The sequence below is a fragment of the Cherax quadricarinatus genome, chromosome 7 (genome assembly GCF_038502225.1).
Source record: "Cherax quadricarinatus isolate ZL_2023a chromosome 7, ASM3850222v1, whole genome shotgun sequence".
NCBI lineage: Eukaryota > Metazoa > Arthropoda > Malacostraca > Decapoda > Parastacidae > Cherax > Cherax quadricarinatus.
The window spans coordinates 60,378,558-60,404,077 of NC_091298.1; positions in this window are offsets into that span (position 1 = coordinate 60,378,558).

The following is a 25,520-nucleotide window of genomic DNA, read 5'->3' on the forward strand; positions in this document are numbered from 1 at the left end:
CTATTCTAAGTAATACAGTTCTAGGGACTTGAAACGCCTCCAGTAATTCAGGTGCTTGTTTGGGTTTATACGAACTGTGAAGGTTCTTCGTACATTCTCCAGCTCAGCAATTTCGCCTGCCATGATGGAGGCCGTTAGTACAAAGGTCGACAGATGGCTACTGGTGGTGGGCGGACAGGTTGCTAGCGGTGGTGGGTGGACAGGTGGCTGGCTGGTGGTGGCAGGGCAGGTGGTGGTGATGTCAGCAGCAGAGGATAGCCAGTACCAGCTCCCACATTGGGTTGTCAATATCGACCAGGGAAGGGCCAAGCTCTAGTCGCTGCTGGCGTTGAGCTGTGAAATATTACACTATCCTCCCACACCTTTACCCACTCTGCTGATAGTGGTTACTGGGAAATAGCCAGGGTTGGCGGGGATAGTTACCGGTTCCCTTCCTCTGTCGCTCAAAGCTGTTAATTAATTTTGCTAGACGTAGAAAGGGGAACTGAATCTCTCCTAAAATATTGCGATAGGCTGGCACCAACAGCCTATCGATCAGGGCAGCAGCCAGAAGGCCGACTCCGAGACCGGGCCGCGGGGGCGGTGACCTCCACGAGTCGTTTCGAGGTAGGCATGTATTAATGCCTCGTGCGTTAAAAAATACACATTACTCTTTGTTTTAATCTTGTGTATACCATTCAAGAGGCTGGATAAATAAGTTACATTGTGGGAACACCAGCAGTATGCTGCTGCACTATTGTGTGATAGTTACACAGTGGGAACACCAGCAGTATGCTGCTGCACTATTGTGTGATAGTTACACAGTGGGAACACCAGCAGTATGCTGCTGCACTATTCTGTGTGATAGTTACACAGTGGGAACACCAGCAGTGTGCTGCTACACTATTCTGTATTAGTTACACAGTGGGAACACCAGCAGTGTGTTGCTACACTATTCTATAGATCATAATCATACCCATCAAGGGAGGGAGGGAGTGCCTTGATGCCGGTGAAGGGCTCTTGATCAAAGGAATTACAACCACCCCTCTTCGGATCGAGCTTGATTGCCTCCCATTTCCCAGACTGTGTGTTGAGACCTTAGTGATTCGGCGCTTAACCATAAATTTGATCTTTTTCTTCACTTTGTGGGGGTCTTATTGCAAATACAAGTGCAGTGTTGTCATGGTTTTATCACGAACACTAGTGCAGTGATCACTGGTGTTCTCAAATATTTTGCGAGTCTGCTTTGCCATTCCATTGATATTGTTTTCTTTTTTCCTCTAAATTCGAAAATTAAGTGGTTTGTGTACATTGATCAAGGGGGGGGGGGGTTAATGCATTGATGCTGGTTAAGGTTTCTTGTTCCAAGCAATTGAAGCTACTTGTGTTTAAATTAAACCAGATTACATTTTCCTTTCCCTATTTGTTATGAAGGCTGTCTACCAGGAGGATTTTCTGGGGGTCAACGCCCCCGCGGGCCGGTCCATGGCCTGCCCTCCCTTACCCATGACATCCCCACAGATTTAGCATTTTTCCCATGACTAATGAACGTGCAGATGTTGAACCAAAGAGGGGTGTATGAAGGGCAAGTGATGCTGCAGGTCACCAACAACAGGAGGCAATGGTAGTGCATGTGTTCCGGCTGGAGGATGTCACAGGAAGTTGTATGACGATCATCAGTGATCTTGAGAGATTCTGTCCGGGTTTATTGCGTCTACGATGTGCAGTGATGCATTTGATATACCTGGTTACCTGGAGTTTATTCGGGGATCAACGCCCCCGCGGCCCGGTCCATGACCAGGCCTCCCGGTGGATCAGGGCCTGATCAACCAGGCTGTTACTGCTGGCCGCACGCAGTCCAGCGTACGAGCCACAGCCCGGCTGATCCGGCACTGACTTTAGGTATCTGTCCAGCTCTCTTGAAGGCAGCCAGGGGCTTATTGGCAATTCCACTAATACTTGATGGGAGGCTGTTGAACAGTCTTGGGCCCCGGACACTTATGGTGTTTTCCCTTAGTGTACCAATGGCGCCCCTACTTTTAATTGTGGGCATTTTGCATCGCCTGCCCAGTCTTTTACTTTCGTAGGGAGTGATTTCTGTGTGCAGATTTGGGACCATTCCTTCCAAGATTTTCCATGTGTAGATTATGATATATCTCTCCCTCCTGCGTTCCAACGAGTACAAGTCAAGTGCTTCCAAGCGTTCCCAGTAGTTAAGGTGCTTGACTGAACTTATACGTGCAGTAAAGGATCTCTGTACACTCTCTAGATCTGCAGTTTCACCTGCTTTGAATGGAGATGTTAATGTACAGCCGTATTCCAGCCTAGAGAGAACAAGTGATTTGAAAAGGATCATCATTGGCTTGGCATCTCTCGTTTTGAACGTTCTCATTATCCATCCTATCATTTTCTTTGCACTTGCGATCGTGGCACTGTTGTGATCCTTGAAAGTGAGATCCTCAGACATTACTACTCCCAGGTCCCTTACATTATTTTTCCGCTCTATTGTATGGCCAGTGTCTGTAGTATACTCTGTTCTAGTTATTATCTCCTCCAGTTTTCCATAACGGAGTAGTTGGAATTTGTCCTCATTGAACATCATATTGTTTACCGTTGCCCACTGGAAAACTTTGTTTATATCTTCTTGGAGGTTAACCGCGTCCTCAGCAGATGACAGCCTCATGCAGATCCTAGTATCATCCGCAAAGGAAGATACGGTGCTGTGGTGTATATCTGTCTGATGTGAGGATGAGGAATAAGATGGGGGTGAGTACTGTGCCTTGTGGAACAGCTCTTCACTATGGCAGCCTCCGATTTAACTTGATTGTGTGGGGGGAGGAAGACGGAATGATCTGGGGGGGGGATTGTGTGGGGGAAGTTAGTGTAGGAGAGGATACCAATTCTTGACATAATCCGCTTTTGTTATATACTTCGCTATTGTTAATAACAGTTCGTAAGTATAGGTTAATTTATATTAAGCTAACCTAGAATTATTTTGTAGTGTAGATAAAGACGTGCACAGTTCAAGACACTGAGGAAACGTTTCGCCCCAAGTGGAGCCACTGGAGAAGTTTCCTCAAATGTCTCGAAACGTGCTATATTGCACCTTTCCAGTTATTTTGTAGAGGTTTACACCAGTCAGAAACTAAACCCTAATAAGTACGAGAAGGCCCGTTAGTTTAGCAGACAGGTGGAGCTAGGATAGTCTCTGGGATTAGGTGTGGCATGAAGATACCCTGAGCTGGGAAGCTCTCTCAGATAATGTTTTCGCTTTTGGATATAAAGCGTGATTTAATAGGTCGGGTTACGGGGATTCTGGGAAGTGGTTTGCACTTGCTGGAGGATATAGACTTCACAGTAATGAGTAAGCTGGTCTAGGCAGTTGTGTGTAAGCTGGTCTAGGCAGTTGTGTGTAAGCTGGTCTGGGCAGTTGTGTGTAAGCTGGTCTAGGCGGTTGTGTGTAAGCTGGTCTAGGCAGTTGTGTGTAAGCTGGCCTAGCCACTTGTGTGTAGGCTGGTCTAACCTGCTGTGTGTAGGCTGGTCTAGCCAGTTGTGTGTGGGCTGGTCTAGCCAGTTGCGTGTAAGCTAGCCTAGCCAGCTGTAAACTAGTCTAGTCAGTTGTGTGTAAGCCGGTGTGTAAGCTAGCATTAATAACTGTTGTCATGAATCGTAAATATATTTATGCATTCAAGCTCAGAAAGGCTTCTTAAAGAATGACAAGCAGTAACCCGTGGAAGCTGGAGAGCACCCAGAGATTCATCATCAGCAACTCCACTAATAAACACCCTGAGATATGAATGTAGAGAGTTGAATGCGTCGATGGCTCAGAGGGGACATAGTCACAACGTAAGTATTCCAAAATATTGACAAGTGACAGGGGAACACTGTATCAACATTCGTGGCCCCAGACTATTCAATATCCTACCAGAAGATATCAGAAATACTGGACAAGCATCTTCACCAGGTGCCAGATCAACCAGGCTGTGGTGGATATGTGGGTCAGTGGGCCTACAGTAGCAAGAACCTGGTTAACCAGGCTAACACCAGACGAGCCTGGCCCATGGCCGGGCTCCGGGAGTACTCTCGAAACCCATCGAAGGTAAAGAAGAGGCGGTTTAGTCTTGATCCTGGGGGATGGGGGGGAAGTCCTTGATGTTGTTGGAAGGCTCTTGACCCCAGGAATTGATACTCTCCCTTTGATCAACCGCCTGCAGGCTTACCGATTCCAGATACAGAACAAAGTCACAATACCGTGAGTGGAACAATACCCAGATAACCCGCACATAGAGAGAAACGTGACTGTTTCGGTCCGACTTGTACCATCAACTAGTAACACTCCCCTCAAGGAAGGTTCCTTGACGCTGGTGAGGTGCTCATCATCCTGGGAATTGCATCTGTGCTCCAGTTCCCTGAATTCCCACAGGTGCTGTATAATCCTACAGGTTTAGCGCTTCCCCCTTGATTATAATAGTCACACTGCAACCGCAGCAGACTGATCAAACAACCAGCAAAGAAGCCTGACTGGGACCGGGCTGCGGGAGCTGGAAGACACCATACTGATCACAGGTGTAATACAGTATTCCTTACACGTAAATAATCCATTATAAATCTAATCAAATCCATTAACTGGTGAATCCACTAAGACTTGCAAATGAGCGGAAATGAAAGTTAAAAGTAAGATATAGTGTTATAGCAGTGGCCTTTTAAAAGTTCAATGTATGTTAATTTATTGCTGCTCGGCTTGAATAATAAAGATGGAGCATATGGTGAGCCGACATTCACTTTCCCTTTGTATGTATGCGTTTATTAATGAAATGGCTGGTGAGGGGCTCTTGATCTTGGGAATTAGATCTGTGCTCCATTTTCCTGAATTAAGTTTAATAATCTTTTATTTCTACAAGTACATGTACAAGGTGTAAGGTCAGTTTTGTCCCCAGGATGCGACCCACACCAGTCGACTAACACCCAGGTACCTATTTTACTGATGGGTGAACATTGGCCTGAAATGCTCAGCATAACAAACGGCTTTCTATATAATAGTATGTCATTGATGTCAGTTAGACATGTCTATTTCTACATGTACAAAGTATACATTATTATTTAAAACTCGGGGCCTCCTACGAGTAAAAAGCCCCGAGTTGTCGTTTACTACAGACATACAAACAAGACTGTTGCAACTACGGGAGTACCAACTACGAGTACCTCCTACGAGTGAAACACCCTGTAGTAAGCGAGCTAAACTTAGTACTAGTTACCTAACATTGGCACAAGTCTGTCTTATACAGCTGTGATTATTTACTAACAGCCCTATTGGGTTTAGTCATACCTGCTTCTGAATCCAAGTATGGAGTTCAATCTTTTGTCAGTGTATTAAATTACTTCACTGTGGAATACTGGTTAAAAGGTAAGGTTTAAATTTTATACACTGATAGCTAGATATCTGAGCAATGAGGTTGTGACGGGAAATTTGATTTAGGTTTAAATGTCTGGTGAGTAGACAGAAGCATGATTTGTAGACGAATATCATAATGGTATATAATACCGACTAATTGATAACTCACTTGTGCAACAATTAGGTATCTTTATTTTGAAACGTTTGGCCTACACTTTATTTTGAAACGTTTGGCCTACACAGTAGGCTTCTTCAGGTAGATACAGAGGTACAGATGTAAAGACGATGTACTCAGTCTATCAGCCTTAAAGACGTAGTTGTGAGGTGGGCAGTCACTCTGCCTGGAGAAGAGTTCTGCCTAACTGTTGCCCATGTGTCTTACGATTTGTAGATAAATGGCTCGGAGAACCGACAGGATGATGGTTGTCTTTGGTGGCAGTTGTACACAATACTGTTTTGTTGTATTTAAATTTCATGACCGTTATTAAACGGTATAGGTAAAATTTCGCAGTGTGTCGTTCACTTGAATAATGTAGTAACATTTCCCGATAGTTGACTCTTCTATAGTTCACGGTGAATTGACCGGCAGCTTTTAAAAAGACGTTTGTTCGTTGGTCAGGGATAAAACCCTGACACTGGCGTCTCTTCAGACGAGCCGTGTACACTGTACAGTGGTGCCGGTACTGTGCTGGGGAAACTGTAAGGATACGTGAAGGTGAAGTAGTTGATGATCCCTTTGGAAGATTGTGATACCAGTGATCCCTGGCTTAGCCAGGCTGGGTTCACTTGTGACCTGGGCCGTGATTCAGTATATATACCAAAGCCACCCACTAGTTTCTAGATCTTGACCTATAAGGAGTCTAGAACGTAGTCACTGTGTATTGACTCACTACAAAGAATCAGCACCGTCTAGATGTTGACTTATTACAAGGAGTCAGGAACAAACAAATCTCCTAAGTGACACCATTATTAGTTTTAAACTCCTAAAGTTAATCGTTCCATGGAACAGTGACTGTAATGGTACAACTTTAACCGTTGCTGTCCAACTTGGTTTCTGACCCTCTCTCTCTCTTTTATTACATTAGTTCTTTACTCCTTCAGTTCTGGCGCAGTTGTCTGGACTCCAGTGACACTGGCCAGTATATTTACACCAGTCGTTCCTCATTATATTAATGGTGTTCAGTAATTGCGAACAAGCGATAAAAGATGTAAAACCACCACAGGGGGAGTTGAATGATAGCTCTAGGCCTTTCGTCTTGCAATCAACACAGTCTTCAGGAGCTTGCAATGTTGCAAATATGAGGAGAAAGTCCAGGTTGATTGGTTCAGGGTGCACTGTTTACAGTTCGTGCTCACTGTCCAGCTGAAGAATTACACTTGTGCAACATTTGGGTATCTTCATCCTGGAAACGTTTCGCCACAGTGGCTTCTTCAGTCCAGTACAGAAAAAGGTGGAATAAGAGGAGTTTAGGTAATCAGTCCCTCAGCTTGGAGTCGATGTGAACACAGCCTCCAAGGCTGAGAGAATGATTATCTTATATTTTTGTAGACGTTTCGCCATCTAGTGGCTTTAGCAATACAAACTCAATGACATAATTGATTATCTCATATTTTGTATACATTGTCATTGAGTTTGTATTGCTAAAGCCACTAGATGGCGAAACGTCTACAAAAATATAAGATAATCATTCTCTCAGCCTTGGAGGCCGTGTTCACATCGACTCCAAGCTGAGGGACTGATTACCTAAACTACTCCTCTTATTCCACCTTTTTTTTGTATTGGACTGAAGTCAGTGTGTGGCGAAGCATTTCCAGAATAAAGATACGCAAATGTTGCACAAGTCTCTCATTTATCAACTTGTGGGTTTTTCAAACCATTTATTGATAGTATCTCCATACCTCTCACCTCCCCATAATTTTTTTTATGGATTTTTAAAAAAAAATCAAGAATTGTATGTATTTACTGTTAAAATGTAAAACATAAATGCAAATATTTTATATTTTTTTTTGTTTAGTAATTTGATAAAAATAATATAATGAAAGTACTCGGTAAACCTTGTTTATAAATTTAAGAAGAAAGAATGTTGGGTTTTTGGGTGATAGGCTACATAGGGCAGTGGAATGTTGTTAGTAAACAAAGCCGATGACGTTCCTGTGTTTAGTGTTTGTTGTGGTGTCAAGTTTGTGTTGCTGGACTTTTTGTCCACTATAAGGCTAATATGTTGTGTGAGCCTGGACTATGGCCGGGCTCGCAGAGTAGTGGGAGCCTGGACCATGGCCGGGCTCGCAGAGTAGTGGGAGCCTGGACTATGGCCGGGCTCGCAGAGTAGTGGGAGCCTGGACTATGGCCGGGCTCGCAGAGTAGTGGGAGCCTGGACTATGGCCGGGCTCGCAGAGTAGTGGGAGCCTGGACCATGGCCGGGCTCGCAGAGTAGTGGGAGCCTGGACTATGGCCGGGCTCGCAGAGTAGTGGGAGCCTGGACCATGGCCGGGCTCGCAGAGTAGTGGGAGCCTGGACCATGGCCGGGCTCGCAGAGTAGTGGGAGCCTGGACCATGGCCGGGCTCGCAGAGTAGTGGGAGCCTGGACCATGGCCGGGCTCGCAGAGTAGTGGGAGCCTGGACCATGGCCGGGCTCGCAGAGTAGTGGGAGCCTGGACCATGGCCGGGCTCGCAGAGTAGTGGGAGCCTGGACCATGGCCGGGCTCGCAGAGTAGTGGGAGCCTGGACCATGGCCGGGCTCGCAGAGTAGTGGGAGCCTGGACCATGGCCGGGCTCGCAGAGTAGTGGGAGCCTGGACCATGGCCGGGCTCGCAGAGTAGTGGGAGCCTGGACCATGGCCGGGCTCGCAGAGTAGTGGGAGCCTGGACCATGGCCGGGCTCGCAGAGTAGTGGGAGCCTGGACCATGGCCGGGCTCGCAGAGTAGTGGGAGCCTGGACCATGGCCGGGCTCGCAGAGTAGTGGGAGCCTGGACCATGGCCGGGCTCGCAGAGTAGTGGGAGCCTGGACCATGGCCGGGCTCGCAGAGTAGTGGGAGCCTGGACCATGGCCGGGCTCGCAGAGTAGTGGGAGCCTGGACCATGGCCGGGCTCGCAGAGTAGTGGGAGCCTGGACCATGGCCGGGCTCGCAGAGTAGTGGGAGCCTGGACCATGGCCGGGCTCGCAGAGTAGTGGGAGCCTGGACCATGGCCGGGCTCGCAGAGTAGTGGGAGCCTGGACCATGGCCGGGCTCGCAGAGTAGTGGGAGCCTGGACCATGGCCGGGCTCGCAGAGTAGTGGGAGCCTGGACCATGGCCGGGCTCGCAGAGTAGTGGGAGCCTGGACCATGGCCGGGCTCGCAGAGTAGTGGGAGCCTGGACCATGGCCAGGCTCGCAGAGTAGTAAGATTCGAAACTCAAAGGAAACGGTATGGGTGTCATTGTTTGCATCACGGGTGTCATTGTTTGCATCACGGGTGTCATTGTTTGCATCACGGGTGTCATTGTTTGCATCACGGGTGTCATTGCATCACGGGTGTCAGTTTGCATCACAGGTGTCAGTTTGCATCACAGGTGTCAGTTTGCATCACAGGTGCCATTGTTTGCATCGCGGGTGCCATTGTTTACATCACTGGTGTCATTGTTTACATCACGGGTGTCATTGTTTACATCACGGGTGTCACTGTTTACATCACGGGTGTCACTGTTTACATCACGGGTGTCATTGTTTACATCACGGGTGTCACTGTTTACATCACGGGTGTCACTGTTTACATCACGGGTGTCACTGTTTACATCACGGGTGTCACTGTTTACATCACGGGTGTCACTGTTTACATCACGGGTGTCACTGTTTACATCACGGGTGTCACTGTTTACATCACGGGTGTCATTGTTTACATCACGGGTGTCATTGTTTACATCACGGGTGTCATTGTTTACATCACGGATGTCATTGTTTAGGTAACTGGTGATCATTTGTACCATTGTTGGTTTAATCATTTTTAATCGTATCATTTGTTTTCGTCAGGTTAAACTTTTGTTTTGTTTATATTTCTGCGTCACAACCACTCTGCTTTATGCTCTAATATTTATGTATATCATTTATTTTAAATGTACAGTTCCGCTCGCTTTGTCGATTTAACTTTTTTTTTCTTTTTTTTCAGTATTAAACTGTGATGTTTAGTTTTTGCTGTTTTCGTAAATTATTTTACACGGTGTTTTTTTTTTTTTGGTGTGTACGTATTTATGGCAGGGGGTGTCGAGGCACGGTTCCTGGCATCAACATGTCAGGGCTAATGTTTGTCTGAAGTTGTCTTCGTGGGGGGGGGGGAGGAGTCGTTGCTGTTCAATGGTTCTTCATCCGAGGCATTAGGGGTACCCCGCTTACCCTTTCTGGGATCGAACCTGTGTGACTCTCATTTAAGCCCCCCTTCCTTACTGGTTTAGTGCTCTCTCCTGATTGTGCTAAAATTTGTCCTAGTTTATTCACTTGTATCTCTTCACTTGCGCTCTCTCTCTCTCTTTCATATTCACCTCCCCTGGTGAGGGGCTCTTGATCTAGGGAATTGGCTCTGTGCTCCAGTTCGCTGAATTGAGCCTGAATGCCTTACACCCCTCTCGCACACAGGCACTGTATAATCCCTACGTGTTTAGCGCTTCCCCATTATAATCATATTCACCTTCATAACATTGCTATAACCTGTTACCTTACGTTCACCTATGTAACATTTTCATTCAATTAAGTTTTCTCCCCCCCCCCCTTCCGTTCCCTGCATCGGTGCCTCCAAGACGGTCCCCCCAGTAGGTGATATAGGCTGGGTAGGCCTTGTGCAATTTTTTATCTTTTTTAAGAACTTCCTGGGCATTATCGGCTAGTTGCAGATTCTTCCTTAATTAAACCCTGCCATGCATACTGCGCTCTCTCTCTCTCTCTCTCTCTCTCTCTCTCTCTCTCTCTCTCTCTCTCATCCACTACTTGGTATCTTGCCCTCTTATCGTTCTTATAAGCTGTCTGGTTCTTATCTGGTCGCTTTTATTAGCTGGTTCTTATCTGGTCGTTCTCATAAGTTTCTGGTGGTTCTGGTTGTCCCTCTCTAGTTCATCGTTCACAGTGTGTCAGTCTTATCGCTCACATTATCTCTGGATCTGTCACAGTTCTTAACTACTGCGAGAGTCTGAAGATCAGATCAAGGAAGCACCGAAACGTCAAGTAAAAGTAATTGACCTTCATTATCGATGAATGGACAACTTGGCAGTGACCTTTGTGACCCAAGGGGGGTGGCATTCCATAGATGACCATACATGTTTGGTTACGTGGTCCCAGGTTATTCAGCATCTTACCAGAAGGTATCAGAAATACTCTTGGGCAAGCGTAGAAGTCTTTAAGAGGAAACAGGACAAGTATCTTCACTAGGTGCCAGATCAGCCAGGCTGTGATGGATATGTGGGGCAGCGGGCCTCCACCAGCAACAACATGGTTGACCAGGAAAGAACCAGACGAGCCTGGCCCATGGCCGGGCTCCGTGACTGTTAACTCTCAAACTCATCTGACGTATAAAGGTGCATAAACTTGTGTATAACAAGATATATGTTAGAAATGTAGGTCGTTGCATGTTTGGTAGGGGTGCCGGGGGAAGGGTTTAAATTTTGGACAATTGAGGCGAGAGTATTTGAAATTAGGAAGTACCCAGCAGGGTTGATCAGGCCCTGAGGGGGTACCCAGCAGGGTTGATCAGGCCCTGAGGGGGTACCCAGCAGGGTTGATCAGGCACTGAGGGGGTACCCAGCAGGGTTGATCAGGCCCTGAGGGGGTACCCAGCAGGGTTGATCAGGCCCTGAGGGGGTACCCAGCAGGGTTGATCAGGCCCTGAGGGGGTACCCAGCAGGGTTGATCAGGCCCTGAGGGGGTACCCAGCGGGGTTGATCAGGCCCTGAGGGGGTACCCAGCGGGGTTGATCAGGCCCTGAGGGGGTACCCAGCGGGGTTGATCAGGCCCTGAGGGGGTACCCAGCGGGGTTGATCAGGCCCTGAGGGGGTACCCAGCGGGGTTGATCAGGCCCTGAGGGGGTACCCAGCGGGGTTGATCAGGCCCTGAGGGGGTACCCAGCGGGGAAATAAATGGTATAAAATACCGACACAATGGCAATATAAACACAAATGCAGTATAATGTGATCCTTTATTGACTACGTTTCGCCCACACAGTGGGCTTTTTCAAGTCACAAACAGAACTTGAAAAAGCCCACTGTGTGGGCGAAACGTAGTCAATAAAGGATCACATTATACTGCATTTGTGTTTATATTGCCGCCGTACCCAGCGGGGTTGATCAGGCCCTGAGGGAGTACACAGCAGGGTTGATCAGGCCCTGAGGGAGTACCCAGCAGGGTTGATCAGGCCCTGGAGGGAGGACCCAGCAGGGTTGATCAGGCCCTGGAGGGAGGACCCAGCAGGGTTGATCAGGCCCTGGAGGGAGGACCCAGCAGGGTTGATCAGGCCCTGGAGGGAGGACCCAGCAGGGTTGATCAGGCCCTGGAGGGAGGACCCAGCAGGGTTGATCAGGCCCTGGAGGGAGGACCCAGCAGGGTTGATCAGGCCCTGGAGGGAGGACCCAGCAGGGTTGATCAGGCCCTGGAGGGAGGACCCAGCAGGGTTGATCAGGCCCTGGAGGGAGGACCCAGCAGGGTTGATCAGGCCCTGGAGGGAGGACCCAGCAGGGTTGATCAGGCCCTGGAGGGAGGACCCAGCAGGGTTGATCAGGCCCTGGAGGGAGGACCCAGCAGGGTTGATCAGGCCCTGGAGGGAGGACCCAGCAGGGTTGATCAGGCCCTGGAGGGAGGACCCAGCAGGGTTGATCAGGCCCTGGAGGGAGGACCCAGCAGGGTTGATCAGGCCCTGGAGGGAGGACCCAGCAGGGTTGATCAGGCCCTGGAGGGAGGACCCAGCAGGGTTGATCAGGCCCTGGAGGGAGGACCCAGCAGGGTTGATCAGGCCCTGGAGGGAGGACCCAGCAGGGTTGATCAGGCCCTGGAGGGAGGACCCAGCAGGGTTGATCAGGCCCTGGAGGGAGGACCCAGCAGGGTTGATCAGGCCCTGGAGGGAGGACCCAGCAGGGTTGATCAGGCCCTGGAGGGAGGACCCAGCAGGGTTGATCAGGGCCTGGAGGGAGGACCCAGCAGGGTTGATCAGGCCCTGGAGGGAGGACCCAGCAGGGTTGATCAGGCCCTGGAGGGAGGACCCAGCAGGGTTGATCAGGCCCTGGAGGGAGGACCCAGCAGGGTTGATCAGGCCCTGGAGGGAGGACCCAGCAGGGTTGATCAGGCCCTGGAGGGAGGACCCAGCAGGGTTGATCAGGCCCTGGAGGGAGGACCCAGCAGGGTTGATCAGGCCCTGGAGGGAGGACCCAGCAGGGTTGATCAGGCCCTGGAGGGAGGACCCAGCAGGGTTGATCAGGCCCTGGAGGGAGGACCCAGCAGGGTTGATCAGGCCCTGATACACTGGGGGGTCTGGTCAAGGATCGGGCCGTGGGGGCGTTGACCCCCGGAACACCAGTTAGGCTCTAGTTAGTTACTGGGGATGGGGGCGTGGCATTCCTGTAGAGTGGGAGAGTGGCATTCCTGTAGAGTGGGAGAGTGGCATTCCTGTAGAGTGGGAGAGTGGCATTCCTGTAGAGTGGGAGAGTGGCATTCCTGTAGAGTGGGAGAGTGGCATTCCTGTAGAGTGGGAGAGTGGCATTCCTGTAGAGTGGGAGAGTGGCATTCCTGTAGAGTGGGAGAGTGGCATTCCTGTAGAGTGGGAGAGTGGCACTCCTGTAGAGTGGGAGAGTGGCATTCCTGTAGAGTGGGAGAGTGGCATTCCTGTAGAGTGGGAGAGTGGCATTCCTGTAGAGTGGGAGAGTGGCATTCCTGTAGAGTGGGAGAGTGGCATTCCTGTAGAGTGGGAGAGTGGCATTCCTGTAGAGTGGGAGAGTGGCATTCCTGTAGAGTGGGAGAGTGGCATTCCTGTAGAGTGGGAGAGTGGCATTCCTGTAGAGTGGGAGAGTGGCATTCCTGTAGAGTGGGAGAGTGGCATTCCTGTAGAGTGGGAGAGTGGCATTCCTGTAGAGTGGGAGAGTGGCATTCCTGTAGAGTGGGAGAGTGGCATTCCTGTAGAGTGGGAGAGTGGCACTCCTGTAGAGTGGGAGAGTGGCACTCCTGTAGAGTGGGAGAGTGGCACTCCTGTAGAGTGGGAGAGTGGCATTCCTGTAGAGTGGGAGAGTGGCATTCCTGTAGAGTGGGAGAGTGGCATTCCTGTAGAGTGGGAGAGTGGCACTCCTGTAGAGTGGGAGAGTGGCACTCCTGTAGAGTGGGAGAGTGGCACTCCTGTAGAGTGGGAGAGTGGCATTCCTGTAGAGTGGGAGAGTGGCATTCCTGTAGAGTGGGAGAGTGGCATTCCTGTAGAGTGGGAGAGTGGCATTCCTGTAGAGTGGGAGAGTGGCATTCCTGTAGAGTGGGAGAGTGGCATTCCTGTAGAGTGGGAGAGTGGCATTCCTGTAGAGTGGGAGAGTGGCACTCCTGTAGAGTGGGAGAGTGGCATTCCTGTAGAGTGGGAGAGTGGCATTCCTGTAGAGTGGGAGAGTGGCATTCCTGTAGAGTGGGAGAGTGGCATTCCTGTAGAGTGGGAGAGTGGCATTCCTGTAGAGTGGGAGAGTGGCATTCCTGTAGAGTGGGAGAGTGGCACTCCTGTAGAGTGGGAGAGTGGCACTCCTGTAGAGTGGGAGAGTGGCATTCCTGTAGAGTGGGAGAGTGGCACTCCTGTAGAGTGGGAGAGTGGCATTCCTGTAGAGTGGGAGAGTGGCACTCCTGTAGAGTGGGAGAGTGGCATTCCTGTAGAGTGGGAGAGTGGCACTCCTGTAGAGTGGGAGAGTGGCATTCCTGTAGAGTGGGAGAGTGGCACTCCTGTAGAGTGGGAGAGTGGCACTCCTGTAGAGTGGGAGAGTGGCACTCCTGTAGAGTGGGAGAGTGGCATTCCTGTAGAGTGGGAGAGTGGCACTCCTGTAGAGTGGGAGAGTGGCATTCCTGTAGAGTGGGAGAGTGGCACTCCTGTAGAGTGGGAGTGGCATTCCTGTAGAGTGGGAGAGTGGCACTCCTGTAGAGTGGGAGAGTGGCACTCCTGTAGAGTGGGAGAGTGGCACTCCTGTAGAGTGGGAGAGTGGCACTCCTGTAGAGTGGGAGAGTGGCACTCCTGTAGAGTGGGAGAGTGGCACTCCTGTAGAGTGGGAGAGTGGCACTCCTGTAGAGTGGGAGAGTGGCACTCCTGTAGAGTGGGAGAGTGGCACTCCTGTAGAGTGGGAGAGTGGCACTCCTGTAGAGTGGGAGAGTGGCATTCCTGTAGAGTGGGAGAGTGGCATTCCTGTAGAGTGGGAGAGTGGCATTCCTGTAGAGTGGGAGAGTGGCACTCCTGTAGAGTGGGAGAGTGGCACTCCTGTAGAGTGGGAGAGTGGCATTCCTGTAGAGTGGGAGAGTGGCATTCCTGTAGAGTGGGAGAGTGGCACTCCTGTAGAGTGGGAGAGTGGCATTCCTGTAGAGTGGGAGAGTGGCATTCCTGTAGAGTGGGAGAGTGGCATTCCTGTAGAGTGGGAGAGTGGCATTCCTGTAGAGTGGGAGAGTGGCATTCCTGTAGAGTGGGAGAGTGGCATTCCTGTTGAGTGGGAGAGTGGCATTCCTGTTGAGTGGGAGAGTGGCATTCCTGTAGAGTGGGAGAGTGGCATTCCTGTAGAGTGGGAGAGTGGCATTCCTGTAGAGTGGGAGAGTGGCATTCCTGTAGAGTGGGAGAGTGGTATTCCTGTTGAGTGGGAGAGTGGCATTCCTGTAGAGTGGGAGAGTGGCATTCCTGTAGAGTGGGAGAGTGGCATTCCTGTAGAGTGGGAGAGTGGCATTCCTGTTGAGTGGGAGAGTGGCATTCCTGTAGAGTGGGAGAGTGGTATTCCTGTTGAGTGGGAGAGTGGCATTCCTGTAGAGTGGGAGAGTGGCATTCCTGTAGAGTGGGAGAGTGGCATTCCTGTAGAGTGGGAGAGTGGCATTCCTGTAGAGTGGGAGAGTGGCACTCCTGTAGAGTGGGAGAGTGGCATTCCTGTAGAGTGGGAGAGTGGTATTCCTGTTGAGTGGGAGAGTGGCATTCCTGTAGAGTGGGAGAGTGGTATTCCTGTTGAGTGGGGGCGTGGCATTCCTGTAGAGTGGGAGAGTGGCATTCCTGTAGAGTGGGAGAGTGGTATTCCTGTTGAGTGGGAGAGTGGCATTCCTGTAGAGTGGGAGAGTGGCATTCCTGTTGAGTGGGAGAGTGGTATCTCAGACACTTACTCAAAAATATGAAAATAGTCAAGAATAATAGAAACTAAGGGGGGATTTATACCTAGTCTCTCGTCATAGAAACTAAGGGGGGATTTATACCTAGTCTCTCGTCATAGAAACTAAGGGGGGATTTATACCTAGTCTCTCGTCATAGAAACTAAGGGGGGATTTATACCTAGTCTCTCGTCATAGAAACTAAGGGGGGATTTATACCTAGTCTCTCGTCATAGAAACTAAGGGGGGATTTATACCTAGTCTCTCGTCATAGAAACTAAGGGGGGATTTATACCTAGTCTCTCGTCATAGAAACTAAGGGGGGATTTATACCTAGTCTCTCGTCATAGAAACTAAGGGGGGATTTATACCTAGTCTCTCGTCATAGAAACTAAGGGGGGATTTATACCTAGTCTCTCGTCATAGAAACTAAGGGGGGATTTATACCTAGTCTCTCGTCATAGAAACTAAGGGGGGATTTATACCTAGTCTCTCGTCATAGAAACTAAGGGGGGATTTATACCTAGTCTCTCGTCATAGAAACTAAGGGGGGATTTATACCTAGTCTCTCGTCATAGAAACTAAGGGGGGATTTATACCTAGTCTCTCGTCATAGAAACTAAGGGGGGATTTATACCTAGTCTCTCGTCATAGAAACTAAGGGGGGATTTATACCTAGTCTCTCCTCACATGGAAACTAAGGGGGGAATTTATACCTGGTCTCTCCTCGCATAGAAACTAAGCGGGGAATTTATACCTGGTCTCTCCTCACATAGAAACTAAAGGGGGATTTATACCTGGACATAGAAACTAAAGGGGGATTTATACCTAGTCTCTCGTCATAGAAACTAAGGGGGGATTTATACCTAGTCTCTCGTCATAGAAACTAAAGGGGGATTTATACCTGGTCTCTCCTCACATGGAAACTAAGGGGGGAATTTATACCTGGTCTCTCCTCGCATAGAAACTAAGCGGGGAATTTATACCTGGTCTCTCCTCACATAGAAACTAAAGGGGGATTTATACCTGGACATAGAAACTAAAGGGGGATTTATACCTGGTCTCTCCTCACATAAGAACATAAGGAAGAAGGCACACTGCAGGAGGCCTGTTGGCCCATACTAGGCAGGTCCTTTACAATTCATCCCGCTAACAAAACATTTGCCCAACCCAATTTTCAGTGCCACCCAAGAAATAAGCTCTGATGTGAAAGTCCCACTCAAATCCAACCCCTCCCACTCATGTACTTATCCAACCTAAATTTGGAACTACCCAAAGTCCCAGCCTCAGTAACCCAACTAGGTAGACTGTTCCACTCATCAACTACCCTATTTCCAAACCAATACTTTCCTATGTCCTTTCTAAATCTAAACTTATCTAATTTAAATCCATTACTGCGGGTTCTCTCTTGGAGAGACATCCTCAAGACCTTATTAATATCCCCTTTATTAATACCTATCTTCCACTTATACACTTCGATCAGGTCTCCCCTCATTCTTCGTCTAACAAGTGAATGTAACTTAAGAGTCTTCAATCTTTCTTCATAAGGAAGATTTCTAATGCTATGTATTAATTTAGTCATCCTACCCTGAATGTTTTCTAACGAATTTATGTCCATTCTGTAATATGGAGACCAGAACTGAGCTGCATAATCTAGGTGAGGCCTTACTAATGATGTATAAAGCTGCAGTATGACCTCTGGACTTCTGTTGCTTACACTTCTTGATATAAATCCCAGTAATCTATTTGCCTTATTACGTACGCTTAGGCATTGCAGTCTTGGTTTAAGGTTGCTGCTCACCATAACCCCCAAGTCCTTTTCGCAATCTGTATGGCTAAATTCTACGTCATTTAACTTATAAGTACTAGGGTTATGGGCACTCCCGAGCTTCAGAACCTTGCATTTATCTACATTGAACTGCATCTGCCACTTTTCTGACCAAGAATAGTTTGTTTAAATCTTCCTGAAGTTCCATAACATCTACGTTTGAATAAATTATCCTACCTATCTTTGTGTCATCGGCGAATTTGCTCATATCACTAGTAATTCCCTCATCAAGATCATTGATATATATAAACAACAACGGGCCCAAGACTGATCCCTGTGGAACGCCACTTGTTACTGATCCCCACTCGGATTTAACCCCATTTATGGACACTCTTGCTTCCTGTCAGTGAGCCATGACTCGATCCACGAGAGCACTTTTCCCCCAATGCCATGAGCTGCCACTTTCTTTAACAGTCTATAGTGCAGAACTCTATCAAAAGCCTTACTAAAATCTAAGTAAATAATATCAAATTCTTTATCGTGGTCAACAGCCTCAAAAGCTTTACTGGAGAAAGTTAATAAATTAGACAAGACCGGCCTCTTGTGAATCCATGCTGAGTATCATTAATCAAGCTATGCTTGTCGAGATGGCTTCTTATAATCTGAGCTATAATTGACTCTAGTAATTTGCCTACAATTGAGGTCAGGCTTATTGGGCGGTAATTTGACGGTAACGACTTGTCCCCTGTTTTAAAAATAGGAATTACATTAGCCATCTTCCACATATCAGACACTACACCTGTTTGAAGAGATAAATTAAAAATATTAGTTAATGGTTCACAGAGTTCCATTTTGCATTCCTTAAGAACCCTTGAAAAAACCTCATCAGGACCCGGCGACTTATTTTGCTTCAGTCTGTCTATCTGCTTCACAACCATTTCACTAGTGACTGTGATGTTACATAATTTATCCTCTTCTAGCCCACTATAAAAATTAATTACTGGAATATTGTTAGTGTCTTCCTGTGTAAAAACTGAGAGAAAATAATTTAAAAATCGAGCACATTTCATTCTCTTTGTCAGTAAGGTGCCCATAGTTATTTTTAAGGGGACCTATCTTATCTCTAACTTTTGTTCTATAGACCTGGAAAAAACTTTTTGGGTTATTTTTAGAATCCCTAGCAACTTTAATTTCATAGTCCCTTTTAGCTTTTCTTATCCCCTTTTTAATGTCCCTCTTAATGTCAATATACTGATTCATAAGATGACCCTCACCTCTTTTGATACGCCTATAAATTCCTTTCTTATGCCCTAGTAGATATTTGAGCCTATTCATCCATTTTGGGTCATTTCTATTTGATCTAATTTCTTTATATGGGATAAACGTTCTTTGAGCAGCATGTATAGTGTTCAGAAAACTGTCATATTGATAGCTCACTTCGTTACCCCAGTCAACAGATAAGTGTTCTCTAAGCCCATCGTAATCTGCTAAGCGAAAATCTGGGACTGTTACTGAGTTATCGCTACTATCGTACTTCCATTCAATGCTAAATGTAATTGATTTGTGGTCGCTAGCACCCAGTTCCTCTGAAATTTCTAAATTATTAACAAGCGATTCATTGTTTGCCAGAACTAAGTCAAGCAGGTTATTTCCCCTTGTAGGTTCTGTCACAAACTGCTTCAAAAAACAATCCTGAACTACTTCTAAGAAGTCGTATGATTCTAAATTCCCAGTCAAGAAATTCCAATCAATATGACTAAAGTTAGTCTCCTAGAATTACTACATTATCGTGCCTTGTGGCCTTAACAATTTCCTCCCATAGTAGTCTCCCTTGGTCCCTATCTAAGTTTGGGGGACGGTATATCACTCCTAAAATCAGTTTTTCATGCCCCTCTGAAAATTCTATCCAAACAGACTCTGTATGTGTTACTTCAGACTTAATACCCGTTTTTATGCAACAGTTCAAGCGATCTCGGACATACAATGCCACCCCACCCCCCTTCCCGATACTTCTATCTACTTGGAACAATTTAAAACCCTGAATATGACATTCCGCAGGCATGTCCCGACTTTTTGAATTAAACCACGTCTCAGTTAAGGCAAATACATCAATGTTACCTGCACTAGCAACTAATCTCAGCTCGTCCATCTTATTCCTAGCACTACGGCAATTAGCATAATAAACATTGAAAGACTCTCCTTTCTCTTTACCCTTCCTGCTCATTTCTGTTTTTCTACTGAACCTATTACTGTCCTTATCACCCAAAGTCCCTGGCTTTTCAATATCTACCTCGTTCTGCTTATTACTAGTTCCCCTAGAACTCGTAATATTACTACACTGGGACTTCACTGTTTTCCTGCCAAAACCCATACCACTAACTATTCCTAGTTTAAAGTCCTAACTGCTCCCTCCACTGCAGTTGCCAGTGCTACCACCCCAGACCTAGATAAGTGAACCCCATCCCTGGCATACATGTCATTTCTGCCATAGAAGAGGTCCCAGTTGTCAATGAATGTTACCACATTTTCCTTACAGTATTGTCCAGCCAGCAATTGACACCAATTGCCCTGGACAACCATTCATTTCCAACTCCTCTCCTTGGCAAAATACCACATATGACAGGGTTCCCACCCTTACTCTTAATTATTTCTATTGCTAACCTATACCTGCTAATCAGGTCTTCACTCCTACGTCTGCCAACATCGTTGCCTCCAGCACTGAGGCAGATAATAGGATTGCTCCCATTACCTCTCATGATGTCATCCAGACGGCTAACAATATCCTCCATCCCAGCCCCAGGAAAGCAAACTGTCTCCTACTCCTGTCCTTCAAGCAGAACGCCCTATCCATATACCTAACTTGGCTATCCCCAACAACAACAATATTCTTACCTTCCTTGGTGTCGTTCGTCGTGTTGTTCCCAGTAGTCGACTCACATTCGTCGGGTAGCACTGAGAATGTATTAGATGTTTCCACAACAGTTTCCACGGCAGTCTTTCTTCTTCATCGTTTCTACCTTTCCATTCGTCCTCTTGATCGTCAACTTCGTTCCCTGCTGTCCAGCCACTGACCAGTTTCCCTTCTTGACCTGAGGACTCAAAACAGGAGGACTACTAAGAATCTTCTTGTTTTCCTCGGTCAGTCGCCGAATCTCCACCTTCGCCATCCTCAATTCTTCTTTAAGCTGTTGGTAAAGTTGCTCGATGGAGGGCATCTTGCTTCAATTCGTAGAGAGCGCGCAAACAGGTCTTCACAGAGATAAGTACACGTCAACACTACACAAAAGCCAACTCAATTAGGAGCTACTGCGCAGCACGTCCGCACGGCCCAATAGCGATGCGAACTAAGGGGGGAATTTATACCTGGTCTCTCCTCACATAGAAACTAAGGGGGGAATTTATACCTGGTCTCTCCTCACATAGAAACTAAGGGGGGAATTTATACCTGGTCTCTCCTCACATAGAAACTAACGGGGGGAATTTATACCTGGTCTCTCCTCACAGAAACTAAGGGGAAAATTTATACCTGGTCTCTCCTCACATAGAAACTAACGGGGGAATTTATACCTGGTCTCTCCTCACATAGAAACTAACGGGGGAATTTATACCTGGTCTCTCCTCACATAGAAACTAAGGGGGGAATTTATACCTGGTCTCTCCTCACATAGAAACTAAGGGGGGAATTTATACCTGGTCTCTCCTCACATAGGAACTAACGGGGGAATTTATACCTGGTCTCTCCTCACATGGACGCACGTTTCGTTTTGAAATTTATTTGACTGGGAATAATATTTGCCAGAAATTATCTCTTTTTAGTATAGTGAATATTTGATATTGACGACTGAGCAGAATTGGCTGTCAGGTAAAGTGACATTATAATCAAATCTACTAGGATTTTGTCACTAAAATTGGCAGTTGGACGCATATATTTGTCTATATTCGTGGTAGGTTTAGTGTTGGTTAAGAATATAGTGATGGAGACTTATACAGAAACCCGAATGGTGGTGGGGACCTGGCAGGGGTGTGTGATGAATGGTTTGAAAAACCGACAAGTTGAAGATTGAGACACTTATGCAGCATATGGGAATCTTTATTCAGGAAACGTTTCGCCACACAGTGGCTTCATCAGTCCAATAAAAAGAGGAAGGCGTAAGGAGAGGAGTATGAGGTAATCAGTCCCTCAACCTGGAGTCGATGTGTTCAGTCCATCAATCTTGTAGAATGTACAGCATAGGGCCGTAGACGTGGCTTATATACTGTTACAAAGAATTCTTCAACACTTGTTCAACCTTTGGACGAAGACCTACTTCGACTAGTGGATGGTACCACTATGACCCCGCCTCCGCCTGCTTCACCTCACCTCACTACAGTATATAAGCCACATCTACGGCCCTATACTGTACATTCTACAAGATTGATGGACTGAACACATCGACTCCAGGTTGAGGAGGAGTATGAGGTAATCAGTCCCTCAACCTGGAGTCGATGTGTTCAGTCCATCAATCTTGTAGAATGTACAGCATAGGGCCGTAGATGTAACCATATACTGTAGTGTGCAAGCGGAGCGGGAGGTCATGTGTACCATCCACTGTCAAGTAGGTCTTCGTCGAAGGTTGAACAAGTGTTGAAGAAAAATTCTTTGTAACAGTATATGCCACGTCTACGGCTATGCTACATTCTACAAGATTGATGGACTACATCGACTCCAGGTTGAGGACTGATGCCTCTCTCTCCTTACGCCTTCCTCTTTTTATTGGACTGATGAAGCCACTGTGTGGCGAAACGTTTCCTGAATAAAGATACCCATATGCTGCATAAGTGTCTCAATCTTCACCTGGTAGGGGTGACGGTGGGGACCTGATTGGGGTGGTGACCTGGGTACTAATGGTGGGGACTTGGTAGGGGTGGTGGTGGTGACCTGGGTACTAATGGTGGGGACCTGGTAGGGGTGGTGGTGACCTGGGTACTAATGGTGGAGACCTGGTAGGTGTGGTGGTGACCTGGGTACTAATGGTGGAGACCTGGTAGGTGTGGTGGTGGTGACCTGGGTACTAATGGTGGGGACCTGGTAGGGATGGTGGTGGTGACCTGGGTACTAATGGTGGGGACCTGGTAGGGATGGTGGTGGTGACCTGGGTACTAATGGTGGGGACCTGGTAGGTGTGGTGGTGGCATTGGTAGTGACCTGGCTAGCTCCAAGGAATTGGAGCTAACCTTTTCTTGAGTATAGTCTGACCCTGCTGGTTGAGCAGGCCAGTACCGGACAAGCCTGGCCCAGGGCCGGGCTGCGGCACTAACACTGGGAACCCATCCAAGGTAAACCAGAGGTAAGGCATCTACCACTTTCCAGCCGCTGTATCAACACCTTCGGGTTTATCGTCTCTCCCGTCAATATACCTGGAGAGTTTGTAGATGAATGGTTCAGAGAACCGACATGTTGATAAATTAGACACATATGCAACTCTTGGGTATCTTTATTGAGGAAACGTTTCGCCACAGAGTGGCTTCATCAGTCCATACGTAGGAGAAACTTGAAGAACAGGAGGAGAATGAGGTAATCAGTCCCTCAACCTTGAGTCGATGTGTTCAGTCCATCAATCTTGAATAGAATGACTGAACACATCGACTCAAATTGAATGATATTCTCCTCCTGTTCTTCAGTTTCTCCTACGTATGACTGATAATCACTGGCAAGCACCTCATACAAGAGTTGCATATGTGTCTAATTTATCAACATACCTGGAGAGACCTTGTGAGTTTGGGTTTGAGAAAGACCTGCCTGGTATGAGCCAGTAGGCCTGCTGCAGTGCTCCTCCTTTATTGTAACTTGGTGTTTCATGGTAGTTACTGTTGTTTTTGTGACCGTGTACAGGAATTGTGTATTTTTCATTGTATTTTTTTTGTTAATGGAGTGCATATTAACTCGGAGTATTTGTTTCATTGATAATGTGTTAATTTTCACCCTCATGTTTTTGTTTTGAGAACATTTTTTTTTTTTTTGTTATGCAGTCTCAGTCTCTCTCTCTCTGTCTCTCTCTCTCTGTCTCTCTCTCTGTCTCTCTCTCTCTGTCTCTCTCTCTCTGTCTCTCTCTCTCTGTCTCTCTCTCTCTCTCTCTCTCTCTCTCTCTCTCTCTCTGTCTCTCTCTCTCTCTCTCTCTCTCTCTCTCTCTCTCTCTCTCTCTCTCTCTCTCTCTCTCTCTCTCTCTCTCTCTCTCTCTCTCTCATAAACTGGAAGGGGGTGGGCGGGGCCGGGAGGAATGAGAGCGAGAAGGGTGGAAGAGGCACCTTAGTTCCCCCGTCTTCTAATAACATGTTCATTTTTTCCACTGTAATCTATCTTATTCATAATTACTATCACATCTGCTTTGTTTCGTAAGGTGAAGTCCAGGATCTTTCCTTAATTCATGGTATAACTTAACAAATTTTTGATAATTGTGTTGCAGAGGTCTGAACTTTGCTCTCACCCCTGCAACACAATTGTTAAGTTATACCAGTTATTTGTTAAGTTATACCAGTTATTTGTTAAGTTATACCAGTTATTCGTTAAGTTATACCAGTTATTTGTTAAGTTATACCAGTTATTTAAGTTATACCAGTTATTTGTTAAGTTATACCAGTTATTTGTTAAGTTATACCAGTTATTTGTTAAGTTATACCAGTTATTTGTTAAGTTATACCAGTTATTTGTTAAGTTATACCAGTTATTTGTTAAGTTATACCATGAATTAAGGAAAGATCCTGGACTTCACCTTACGAAACAAAGCAAATGCCATAGTAATTAGTGGAGAAATGAACATAGAAGACAGAGGAACTTATGTGCCTCTTAAAAGGTAGGAAACTGATAAGAAATATTTATTTATCAGGCACACACCTGTGGCCGGTATATATACACATGTCACTCAGCAGTGTGAAGGACTGTAACCCACATTACTTATGTCCAGCCTGAGCTGAGCATCAGTGAACTGAAGAAAACATCTGCACACAGGCTAGATTAATAAAAATGTTGACGCTGGGTAGAACGTCAAAAAGTTAGCTGATGCTGCTGATACTGCCGCTGATACTGCTGCTGATGCCGCTGATGCTGGTGATGCTGCGCGGGCAGACTAGGTTGAGGGTACCAATCACACATAGTGCCCGGGAAGGTAGAGACATGATGAATGTCAGCATACGGGAATATTAATTGAAAGTATCTCTTAATTTACGAGAGCTCTCTCTCGTAAGTGACTTTTGTCGTAAAAGATGTATTTTGTAAAATAAGCTGGTTGCCTCTGTTAATGATATCTGCGCAAGACGCACGCGAAAATCGCTTGTAAACAGAGATTCTGTAAATGACTAGGTAAAGTCAGGAAACAGGACATGACTATCTAGCTGTCCCTTTAAATGGCGTTTGACTGTTTTATACTCATTTTCTGTAAAGAAAAGTGTCCTAAATAACGTAATTTGTGGAACACACACACACACACACACACACACACACACACACACACACACACACACACACACACACACACACACTGTATATCTGTGTTAGGACGAAGAAGAACTCTGTAAATGAGAGCAGCTGTCCTTGTAAACAGGATTTCCAGACTTCCAAAGTTCCAGTAACAAAAACTGGCAGCAGTCTATGTGCGGAGGAAACCTGCTTGTAAAAGGGAGAGTGATATTGGTAACTGCGGGGTAAAAATGGCGTAAAAAAAAAGGCATACCTACCCCCCTCCTCAAGAAAATGTGGAAGCAGCTGGCTGCAGATGTTAAAATTGTGGCGTGCGTACAGGTGTGAGGGCGCGGAGGCGGCGTGTACAGGCGTGTTTCAGGGGGGCGAGGGATGTGCAGAGGTATGTGTCTGGCGTATGAGGGCGTACACCTGTGAACTTTAAACATATGTGCGCAGGTGTGAACTTGAAAGTGTTGCCACACTTGGAGAAATGCTACATGTATAGGACTGCAGGTGTGCACTGTCTGGGCTGATGTGCGCAGCCTTGGCTACACGCGCACATGTATATATTTATATACGTGTGTGTATTTATACATGTACATATATGTGCAGAACCACAGTGGAAAAAAGTGATTTCTCACATCAAGG